The sequence below is a fragment of the Mandrillus leucophaeus genome, unplaced genomic scaffold (genome assembly GCF_000951045.1).
Source record: "Mandrillus leucophaeus isolate KB7577 unplaced genomic scaffold, Mleu.le_1.0 Scaffold7, whole genome shotgun sequence".
Lineage (NCBI taxonomy): Eukaryota > Metazoa > Chordata > Mammalia > Primates > Cercopithecidae > Mandrillus > Mandrillus leucophaeus.
Genome location: NW_012107585.1, coordinates 7,846,414 through 7,858,016, shown reverse-complemented (window position 1 = coordinate 7,858,016; position 11,603 = coordinate 7,846,414).

Below are 11,603 nucleotides of genomic sequence, written 5' to 3'. Positions count from 1 at the left end.
TTCTACTAAAAATACAAGCGGCGGGTACCTGTAATCCCAGCTGGGCATAGCGGCGGGTACCTGTAATTCCAGCTACTTGGGAGGCTGAGGCAAAAGAATTGCTTGAACCCAGGTAGTGGAGTTTGCAGTGAGCTGAGATCGCACCACTGTACTCCAGCCTGGGCAACAGAGACTCCATCTCAAAAAAAAAAGACAAAGCAAATAGAAGAGGTAATCAGACAAAGAGAGACAAATGAGAAAAGAAGGAGGAGAGGGGAGACAAAAACAAAAAAAAGTTTGGCCGGGCGTGGTGGCGCATGCCTGTAATTCCAGCTGCTCAGGAGGCTGAGGCATGAGAATCACTTGAACGCAGGAGGTGGAGGTTACAGTGAGCTGAGATCACGCCACTGCACTCCAGCCTGGACCACAGAGCAAGGCTCTGTCTCAAAAAACAAACAAAACAAAACAAACAAAAAAAGAAAAGAAAAGCTTAAATATAAAACCAGAAATTAAATAGGCAGTAAATGTGAAACTCTGCTCAACCTCACAAGTAACCAAGAAAGGCAAATAAACAGGAGGTTTTTTTATGCCTTCACATCAGCAGAGCTTTACAAGTGAGAAGGCCTGAGGGTGAGAAAGGCCCACTCAGTCACTTCTGAAACAGGCATCAGGGCCTTACAAAAGGATTCTGTCTCTACCCAGTAACCCTCTCCTGGAATTCCTGCCTCACATAATTTCCTAAGGGAATAATCCTAGATTTGGACGGGATATGCGCACTTACATGTTCACAGTAGCGCTGAGGGTAACACCAAAACCAAACAAGCAAACCAAAGTGGAGGTGACCTGTGTTAGTCCAGGTCCTCTAGAAGCAGGGAACAAGATGGGATTCTTTGCCATGCAAGAGATTCATCAAGGCCAGGCGTGGTGGCTCACGCCTGTAATCCCAACACTTTCAGAGATGGAAGCGGGAGAATCACCTGAGGTCAGGAGTTCAACACCAGCCTGTTCAACATCGTGAAACCCTCTCTCTACTAAAAATACAAAAATTAGCCGGGCGTGGTGGCAGGTGCCTGTAATCCCAGCTACTCGGGAGGATGAGGCAGGAGAATTGCTTGAACCTGGGAGGCAGAGGTTGCAGTGAGCAGAGATGGCGCCACTGCACTCCAGCCTGGGTGACAGAGTGAGAATGTCTTGAAAAAATACTGAATGCATAAAGAGATTCATCAGAGCTGGGCCTGGGAGGGAAAAGAGGAGGGAGCAGGGGTCTCGGGGAGCTGTCCCACCCCAGGCAGGTCTGACTTGCTGAAGGACTTGAGGGAGGAAGGAACGGAGGTTGGGGGCAGCGTCTCAGCCTGCGGTGCCATCCTGGGAGATTTCAGCATGAATGTGGGAAAATCCTCAGACAGAGGAGCCCAGGCCTCCCAGGAGCGAGCCAGCCTCAGCATCCCTGCCATGCTGTCTCTAGCTGGGAGAAGCCTGTGGGAAGTGGGGTCTCCATGTGCTGGGTGATGGATTTAGGGGCACAGCAGCTGGGGCCCTCGGTCCATTATACTTCCCAGAGCAGGAAATCTGAGGGGCACACTTTCACAGCCGCCATACAACCCCAATGACTGAAAATAAGGCAATGATCAAACAGTGGCCATTCAAAGTCATTTTCTCAAAGAATATTTGATGGCAAGGTAAATGCTTCAAGTATGATGTTAATTTATAAAAGCAGATTATAAAATATATTTTTGACGATCCCCCACTGAGTTAAAAAATATGTCTGTTGGGGGAACGCGGATAGAGCTGGAGGCCACTATCCTCAGCAAACTAATGCAAGAACAGAAAACCAAATACCGCACGTTCTCACGTATAAGCGGGAGCTAAATGATAAGAACCGACGACCACAAAGAGGGAAACAACAGACACTGGGGTCTACTTCACGGGGAGGGTGGAAGAGGGGAGGCAGTGGAGGGAAGAGGGGAGGCAGTGGAGGGAAGAGGGGAGGCAGTGGAGGGAAGAGGGAGAGGAACAGAGAAGATAACTATTGGGTACTGGGCTTAATACCTGAGTGATGAAATAATCTGTATAATAAACCCCCATGACACAAGTTTACATAGTTCATTTTCTTTTTTTGAGACGGAGTTTCGCTCTTGTTGCCCAGGCTGGGGTGCAACGGCGCCATCTCGGCTCACTGCAGCCTCTGCCTCCCAGGTTCAAGTGATTCTCCTGCCTCAGCCTCCCGAGTAGCTGGGATTACAACCATGTTCTGCCATGCCCGGCTAATTTTGTATTTTTAGTAGAGACAGGGTTTCTCCATGTTGGTCAGGCTTGTCGTGAACTCCCCACCTCAGGTGATCTGCCCGCCTCTGCCTCCCAAAGGGCTAGGGTTACAGGCGTGAGCCACAGCGCCCGGCAGTTCATTTTCATACCGCTATAAAGACATACCCGAGACTTGGTAATTTATAAAGAAAAGAGGCTTCATTGACTCACAGTTCTGCAGGGTTGGCGAGGCCTCAGAAAATTTACAATCACAGGCAGAAGTGGAAGAGACACTTCTTACATGGCCGCAGGTGAGAGAGAGTGGTGAGCAAAGGAGGAAGCACCCTTTTAAACCATCAGTGAGAACTCACTCATTATCATGAGAACAGCATGGGGAAAACCCACGATCCAATCACCTCCACCTGGTTTCTCCCTAGACACGCTGGGATTACAATTCGAGATGAGATTTGGGGACACAAAGCCTAACCATACCGTATTGCTATGTAACAAACTTTCACATGTACCCCTGAACCTAAAATATAAGTTTAAACGAAAGTGTCTGTGTGTGTATGTGTGTGTCCGTCTATCTTACATATGGACAGAAAGCAAGACTAGCAAAAAAAAAAAACTTTGGGCAGGGGGAGATTTTTTCTTTTTTTGTTTTTTCTTTTTGATCTCAATGGTGCGACCTCAGCTCCCTGCAACCTCCTCCTTCTAGGCTCAAGTGATTCTCCTGCTTCAGCCTCCTGAGTAGTGAGGATTACAGGTGCCCACGACTGCACCAGGCTAATTTTTGTATTTTTAGTTGAGATGGGGTTTCACCATGTTGGTCTGGCTGATCTTGAACTCCTGATCTCAGGTGATCCACCCACCTCGGCCTCCCAAAGTGCTGGGATTACAGGCATGAGCGACTATGCCCGGCCAAGAATTTTCTTTATATTTTAATGTATTTTCCAAATTTTCTAAAGTTAGTATGTCGTATTTTAGAAATCAGTCAAATAAACATGATTTAAAGTTTTAAAAAAGAAATAGCACTTGGAGAGAAGGTGAGAAACGGAGAGGTGCGAAGGGTTTTCCAAGTCTTGCTAAAAAGGGTAAAAGACTTTAGTACCCCCAGGTGTCTTACTGTAGCAGTGGGTTTGTGACATCAGTGTTTCTTCTCAACTATCCCTGACATCAGGCTCAGCTCCACTGTCCCCAGCAATTCATCTGCTCTTCGGATCTCCCCGCTGAATGGGCAAAGCAGTCCCCTGGCGTGACTCCTTGCAGAACCAATTTTGCAGTAAAACCAATGCAATATTATTTCTCTTAGCCCTTTTATGCACTACCCAAAATGACAGCACTTTATAACGAGAAGGAATACTTAGAATGACAATTCTGAGGCTCTTCAAGATCCCAACGTTATTAATTTCCTATTCAATGGCCCTAGAAACATTTTCCCCCAACAGCATTAGTGCTAAGAGCAGCTATTCTTGGATTCCAGTTTCTAGTCCTCTACTTAACTATATGTGACGTAACCTTAGACAAACTACTTTATCTCTAAAAGTTACAATTAAACAATTATACAATTTAGCAGTGTGTGTGTGTATTCACAGAGTTGTGCACCTATCATCACTATGTAATTCCAGAACATTTTTATCTCCCCATTAGTAGTCACTACCCACTTGCTTTCAGTCTCCCCAGTGTCTAGAAACCACTAATCTGCTTTCTGTCTTGATGGATTTGCCTATTCTGCAATTTTTTTTTTTTTTTTGAGACAGTATTGCTCTGTCACCCACGGGGGTGTGCAATGGCGGGATCTTTGCTCACTGCAACCTCCGCCTCCCAGGTTCAAGCGACTCTTCTGCCTCAGCCTCCCAAGTAGCTAGGATTACAGGCACCCACCTCCATGCCCAACTAATTTTTCTATTTTTAGTAGAGACAGGGTCTCAGCATGATGGCCAGGCTGGTCTCAAACACCTGACCTCAGGTGATCTGCCCGTCTCAGCCTCCCAAAGTGCTAAGATTACAAGTGTGAGCCACCGTGCCCGGCCTGCTCCACAATTTCCCACAAAGAGAATCATATAGTATTTGTCCTCTTACGTCTGACTTCTTCCCTTTTTCAAGGTTCATCCACGTTGCAGTGTGTGTCAGTGCGTATTCCTTCTGACGGCTGAGTAACATTCCATCGTATGGGTAGATCACATTTTGTTATTCATTCATCACTTCAAGTACACTTGGGTAGTTGCCACATTTGGCCATGGTGAACAATGCTGCTTCCAACATTTACCTACAAGTATCCCTGTTTTTATTTATTATTATTATCATTTTTTTTGAGATGGAGTTTCACTCTTGTTGCCCAGGCTGGAGTGCAGTGGTGTGCTCTCGGCTCCCTGCAACCTCCGTCTCCTGGGTTCAAGCGATTCTCCTACCTCACCTCATGATCAGCCTGCCTCGGCCTCCTGAAGTGCCGGGATAACAGGCGTGAGCCACCACGCCTGGCCTACTTTTTTTTTTTTAAGATAGATTCTCACCCTGTTGCCTAGGCTGGAGTGCAGTGGCACGATCTCGACTCAGTGCAACCTCCATCTCCTGGGTTCAAGCGATTCTCCTACCTCACCTCATGATCAGCCTGCCTCGGCCTCCTGAAGTGCCGGGATAACAGGCGTGAGCCACCACGCCTGGCCTACTTTTTTTTTTTTAAGATAGATTCTCACCCTGTTGCCTAGGCTGGAGTGCAGTGGCACGATCTCGACTCAGTGCAACCTCCATCTCCTGGGTTCAAGCGATTCTCCTGCCTCAGCCTCTCGAGTAGCTGGGATTACAGGTGCCTGCCACCACATGTGACTAACTTTTGAATTTTTAGACAGATGGGGTTTCACTATGTTAGCCAGGCTGATCTCAAGCTCCTGACCTCAGGTGATCCACCCTCCCAAAGTGCTGGGATTAACAGGCATGAGCCATCGCGCCTGGCCCATTTCTCTTTTTTTAAATTTTAATTTTAATTAATTTTTTTATTTTGAGACAAGGTCTCACTCTGTCACCCAGGATGGAGTGCAGTGGTGCAATGATGGTTCACTGAATTTCAGCCTTGACCTCCCAGGCTCAAGTGATCCTCCCACCACACACTTCCAAGTAGCTGGGACTACAGGCATCTGCCACCACACCCAGCTGATTTTTGTACTTTTTTGTAGAGACAGGGTTTCGCCAAGTTGCGCCATCTGGTCTCAAGCTCCTGGGCTCAAGCAGTCCACCTGCCTCGGCCTCCCAAAGTGCTGGGATTACAGGCGTGAGCTACCACGCCTGGCCCTGGATATTTCATTTGTATGAGCCCATACAACATGTGACCTTCTGTGTCTGACTCCTCTCACTCAACATAATGGTTTTGAGGGTCTTCCACCTTGTAGTACATATCAGCATTTCATTCCTTTGTATGGTTGAATAATGTTATTCAACACTGTTTTATAACTTTCAGTATAATACTGAGTGTACTTCCTTGGTTGAATTTATTCCTAAGTATTTTGTCTTCATTGATGCTATTGAAAATGAAACTTTTCTTAATTTCATTTTTGGGCTATTTCTTGCCAGTGTACAGAAAGACAGCTGATTGTTGCATACTGATCCCATGTCCTGCAACCTTGCTGATCCCATTCACTCGCTCTAAAGAGTTTGTGTGCATCCTTTAGGGCTTTCTATGCATACCATCGTATCATCTGCAAATGGTTTTTCTTCTTTCCAATCTGAAGGCCTTGTATTTCTTTTTCTTCCTTTCTTTTCTTTTTTTGAGACGAAGTTTAGCTCTTGTCACTCAGGCTGGAATGTAATGGCGTGATCTCAGCTCGCTGCAACCTCTGCCTCCCTGGTTCAAGTGATTCTCCGCCTCAGTGTTCTGAGTAGCTGGGATTACAGATGTCCATCACCACACACACCCAGCTAAGTTTTTTTTTGTTTGTTTTTTTGTTTTTTTTTTTTAGTAGAGATGGGGTTTCACCATGTTGGCCAGGCGGGTCTTGAACTCCTGACTTCGGGTGATCCACCCACCTTAGTCTCCCAAAGTGTTGGGATTACAGGTGTGAGCCACTATGTCCTGCCTCTTGTTGTTGTTGTTGTTGTTGTTTGTTTTTGAGATGGAGTTTTGCTCTTGTTGCCCAGGTTGGAGTGCAGTGGCGCGATCTTGACTCACTGCAATCTCTGCCTCCCAGGTTCAATAGATTCTCTTGCCTCAGCCTCCCAAGTAGCTGGGACTACAGGCGTGCACCACCACACCCAGCGAATTTTGTTTATTTTTTGTAGAGATGAGGTCTCACTGTTGCCCAGTCTTGGTCTGGAACTCCTGAGCTCAAGTGATCTGCCCACCTCGGCCTCCTAAAGTGCTGGGATTATAGGCGTGAGCCACTATGCCTGGCCAAGTCTTGTATTTTCTGTTTTGCCCAATTGCCCTAACCAGAACCTTCAGGACAGTACTGCTATTGACAATATTGAAGGGGAAGGAGCAGACATCCACTTCTTGTTCCTCATCTTAGGGGCAAGCATCAGTCTCACATTAAACATGATGTTAGCTGTGGACTTTTTGTAGATGCTCTTCATCAGGCTGGGGAAGTTTTATTCCATCTACTCCTGGTTTGTTAAATGTTATGTTGAAAGGTAAACCTGTTTTCTCATGTGTAAAATGAGGACAACAATATCTATATGGAGAGTTTTTTGAGGTTGAAAATGGGATAACATAAGACTGGGTGCAGTGGCTCACGCCTGGGGTATATCTGATATAACCCTGTAAGCCCCAATTTCCTTATCTCTAACATGGGTATTATAAAGCATCTACCTCCTAGGGCTCACATGGCAGGCAGTGGTAGATGTGATTTAAATTGTGAGATTACTAAGTGCCTGGGACATAGAAGCTGTGTGCTATGATAGATGACAGATAAAATGAGATGTGGTCCTTGTCCTGAAAAAGGAGAGATAAAATGTGGTACTGACAGCTACATTGCACGTGATATCAGCAGCAGAAATGGAACATTGGTGTTGGTTCCGGGGGCACGGCAGGGCGGGCCAGGCCAGGTCACAGTGGAGAGAGAGCGCTGGGCCTTCCAGGGAGGGAAATGCACAGCGGCACAGAGGGAAGAAGTGTGGGGTACGGTTGAGTAGCCACAGGGAGCTCCTCTTGCTGGGACCTGGGCTGCGTAATTGTAATCGGGAAGCAATGGGATTGAACTTACTGTTGCACTGAATGCTGAGCAATGGACAGGGGTGGGGGGACTTATTCTAGAAGACTTGTAAACTGAAGTGGTCCTGCTGAGGGCAGGTGTGGAGGGAGGCAGAGTTTTGAAACAGGAATGGGAGCTGGACATGGTGGTTCACGCCTGTAATCCTAGCACTTTGGGAGGCCGAGGCAAGTGGATCACCTGAGGTCAGGAGTTCAAGACAAACCTGGCCAACATGGTGAAACCCCGTCTCTACTAAAAATACAAAAAAAAAAAAAATTAAATGGGCATAGCAGCTCATGCCTGTAATCCCAGCTACCCAGGAGGCTGAGGCAGGAGAATCACTGGAACCCAAGAGGTGGAAGTTGTGGTGAGTCGAGATCATGCCACTACACTCCAGCCTGGGCAACAAGACCGAAACTCTGTCTCAAATAAAAAAAAAAAAAAAAGAAGTCAGGCACGGTGGCTCACACCTGTAATCCTAGCACTTTGGGAGGCCGAGAAGGGTGGATCAGGAGTTTGGGACCAGCCTGGTCAACATGGTGAAATCCTGTCTCTACTAAAAAAATACAAAAATTAGCCGGAAATCGCTTGAACCCGGGAGGCGGAGGTTGCAGTAAGCCGAGATCATGCCACTGCACTCTAGCCTGGGCAACAGAGCAAGACTCCATCTCAAAAAAAAAAAAAGAAGAAAAGAAAAAGGAGTGGGGAAAGGCCGGGTATGGTGGTTCACGCGTGTAATCCCAGTGCTTTTAGAGGCTGAGGTGGGTGGGCTGATTGAGCTCAGGAGTTTGAGACCAGCCTGAGCAACATAGGAAGACCCCATCTCTACAAAATAAAGAAAAAAGAAAAAGGGATGTGTGTTAGAAAGCAGGATGATGTTTCCTGATCTTTTTTGATCAGCGCTAGGAGAGTTCTGTTAGGAGGTAACTGAATTCTGACTTATACCAGCTATGTGCACGGCATGGGATGGGACCACAGTTAGCAACATTTTGGAGAAAGAATTCACCACCCAAAATCCGATGAATGGGAAGGGCAGGGCAGGCCGCTGTGAAGAAAGCAAACTCAGAAATGCTGCCAGGGTGTCACTGACTGAGCCGGACAGTCTTCATATGAACTGAGACATTTTGTCAGGAATGCGGAAACAGAGATGAAGAATAAGGAAAATTGCAGCCGGCCGCGGTGGCTCATGCCTGTAATCCCAGCACTTTGGGAGGCCGAGGTGGGCGGATCACGAGGTCAGGAGTTGGAGACCAGCCTGGCCAGCACAGTGAAACCCGGTCTCTAACAACAAAATATAAAAAATTAGCCAGGCATGGTGGCATGCGTCTGTAATCCCAGCTACTTGGGAGGCTGAGGCAGGAGAATTGCTTGAACCAGGGAGGCGGCGCTTGCAGTGAACCGAGATCACGCCACTGCACTCCAGCCCGGCTGACAGAGCAAGACTCCATCTCAAAAAAAAAAAAAGAAAAGAAAAGAAAAGTTGCTGCTGGGCCAGGCGCAGTGGCTTATGCCTGTAATCCCAGCACTTTGGGATCAAGGTCAAGAGATCAAGACCATCCTGGCCAACATGGTGAAACCCCATCAACACTAAAAATACAAAAATTAGCTGGGTGTGGTGGCACGCACCTGTAATCGCAGCTACTTGGGAGGCTGAGGCAGGAGAATCACTTGAACCTGGGAGGTGGGGGTTGCAGTGAGCCAAGATCACGCTACTAGACTTCAGCCTGGTGACAGAGTGAGACTCCATCTCAAAAAGAAAAAGAAAAGTTGCTGCCTTTATAGGTGCTGACTACAAACTCAGCAAATTTGATTCTTCCAAGAATCCATGGGAGAGGTGTGATTATTATCCACACTTCATAGAAGACGACTTCCAGGCACAGGACAGCTGTCACCCAGGCCGTCACTCAGGACCCATATCTCGTGAGACTAGCACTTCACAATGAGGACTCTGGATTTCATTCTAATGTAATGGGAAGCCGTTGGAAGTTGAAGCAGCATCTTTTAAAAAGACCATTCCAGCTATATAGAGAATTGACTGAAAGCAGCAAGAGGCAAAACACAGGCCGGGCGGGGTGGCTGACTTCTGTAATCCCAGCACTTTGGGAGGCCAAGCTGGGCGTATCACTTGAGGTCAGGAGTTCAAGACCAGCCTGGCCAATATGGCAAAACCCCATCTCTACTAATAGTACAAAAATTAGCCAGGCGCGGTGGCATATGCCTGTAATCCCAGATACTCAGGAGGCTGAGGCACGAAAATCGCTTGAACTTGGGAAGCGGAGGTTGCTGTGAGCCAAGATCGCGCCATTGCACTGCAGCCTGGGTGAGAAAGTGAAACTGTGTCTCAAAACAACATCAATAACAACAACAACAACATGAATATTCAAGTTGTCCAGGCAAGAGGGTTATTGTGATGGCAGTGGGGATGGGGAAAGGTGGCTGGGTCTGTGATTACAGATGTTCCTGGACTTACAATGGGGTCACGTCCCAATAAACCCACTGTAAGTTGAAAATGTTAAGTAAAAAATGCATTTAATACACCTAACCTCCTGATCATAGCTCAGCCCAGCCTGCCTTAAAAGGGCTTGGAACACTCACAGCAGCCTACAGTTGGGCAAAAGCGCCTGGCAGCCCAGGATGCAGGAGTGTTGCCTGTCTGCCCTCACTCAGCTCACCACCACTGCCCAGCACCACGAAGAGATCATACGGCATGTCACTAGCCTGGAAGAAGATCAAAATTCGACATCTTAAGTACAGTTTCTACTGAGTGTGTATTGCTTTTACACCATCCTAAAATCAAAAAATCCTAAATCGCCAGGCGTGGTGGCTCACGCCTGTAATCCTAGCACTTTGGGAGGCCAAGGAGGGTGGATCACTTGAGGTCAGGAATTCAAGACCAGCCTGGCCACTATGGTGAAACCCCGTCTCTACCAAAAATACAAAATTTAGCCAGGCGTGGAGGCGGGCACCTGTACACCTGTAATCCCAGCTACCAGGGAGGCTGAGGCAGGAGAATCGCTTGAACCCAGGAGGTGGAGGTTGCAGTGAGCTCACATAACGCCACTGCACTACAGCCTGGGCTACAGAGCGAGACTCCGTCTCAAAAAAAAAAAGGAATCCTAAGTTAGGGCCGTCTGTATTTCGGAGGTGCTATTGGCGAGACTTGCTAATAGGCTGAACGTGGGAAGAGAGGGAAAGGAAGACGCCCGGGTGAAGTCTGAGTTTCCGGCTGGAGCAGTTGGGGAGACGCCAGTGCCATTTATTGGCGTGCAGAATGTTTGCGGAGGAACAAGTTTTGGGCACAGAGATGGAAAGTAAAGTAAGTTAGAGGTAGAGAGACTTGAGAAAGAGAAACTTGTGAATGGAGAGGAATGAGTCGATGAAAAGGGAGAAAAATGCAAGGGACAGAAGAGATAACTGACAAGAGCAAGCCCCAGGGGGTAGCAAAGGGAATGGTCCAGGAAAAGACAAAACCTCTGCAGATGTGAGATTTGGCCACTGTTTCTGTGAAGTCTGCCCTTCCCTAAAGGGCTGTGCATGGGAGCCCTGCCTTCCACCTCCTCGGCCTGCCCCCAACCCCTTTGCTGGTGGATCTCTGCTCAGAAGCCACCTACCACACCGATCGCAGGTATCAACAAAGATTTTAATGCATTTACAATAAAGTCACTGTTGTATTCTCTGAGCCTCATTAAAATACAACCTTCAGTACACACATCTGGTTTTTTTTTTTTTTTTTTTTTTTTGAGGCAGAGTCTCGCTTTGACGCCCAGACTGGAGTGCAGTAGCACAATCTCAGCTCACTGCAACCTTCACCTCCAGTTTCAAGCAATTCTGCCGCCTCAGCACCCTAAGTAGCTGGGATGACAGGCACCCGCCACCATGCCCAGCTACTGTTTTTTGTTTGTTTGTTTGTTTGTTTGTTTTTTTTGAGAGTTTTGCTCTTTTTGCCCAGGCTGGAGTGCAATGGCGTGATCTCGGCTCATGGCAACCTCCGCTTCCCGGGTTCAAGTGATTCTCCTGCCTCAGCACCCCGAGTAGCTGGGATTACAGGCATGTGCCACCACCCCGGCTAATTTTGTATTTTTAGTAGAGATGGGGTTTCACCGTGGTCTTGATCTCCTGACCTCGTGATCCACCCGCCTTGGCCACCCAAAGTGCTGGGATTACAGACGTGAGCCACCGCGCCCAGCCCTTTTTTTT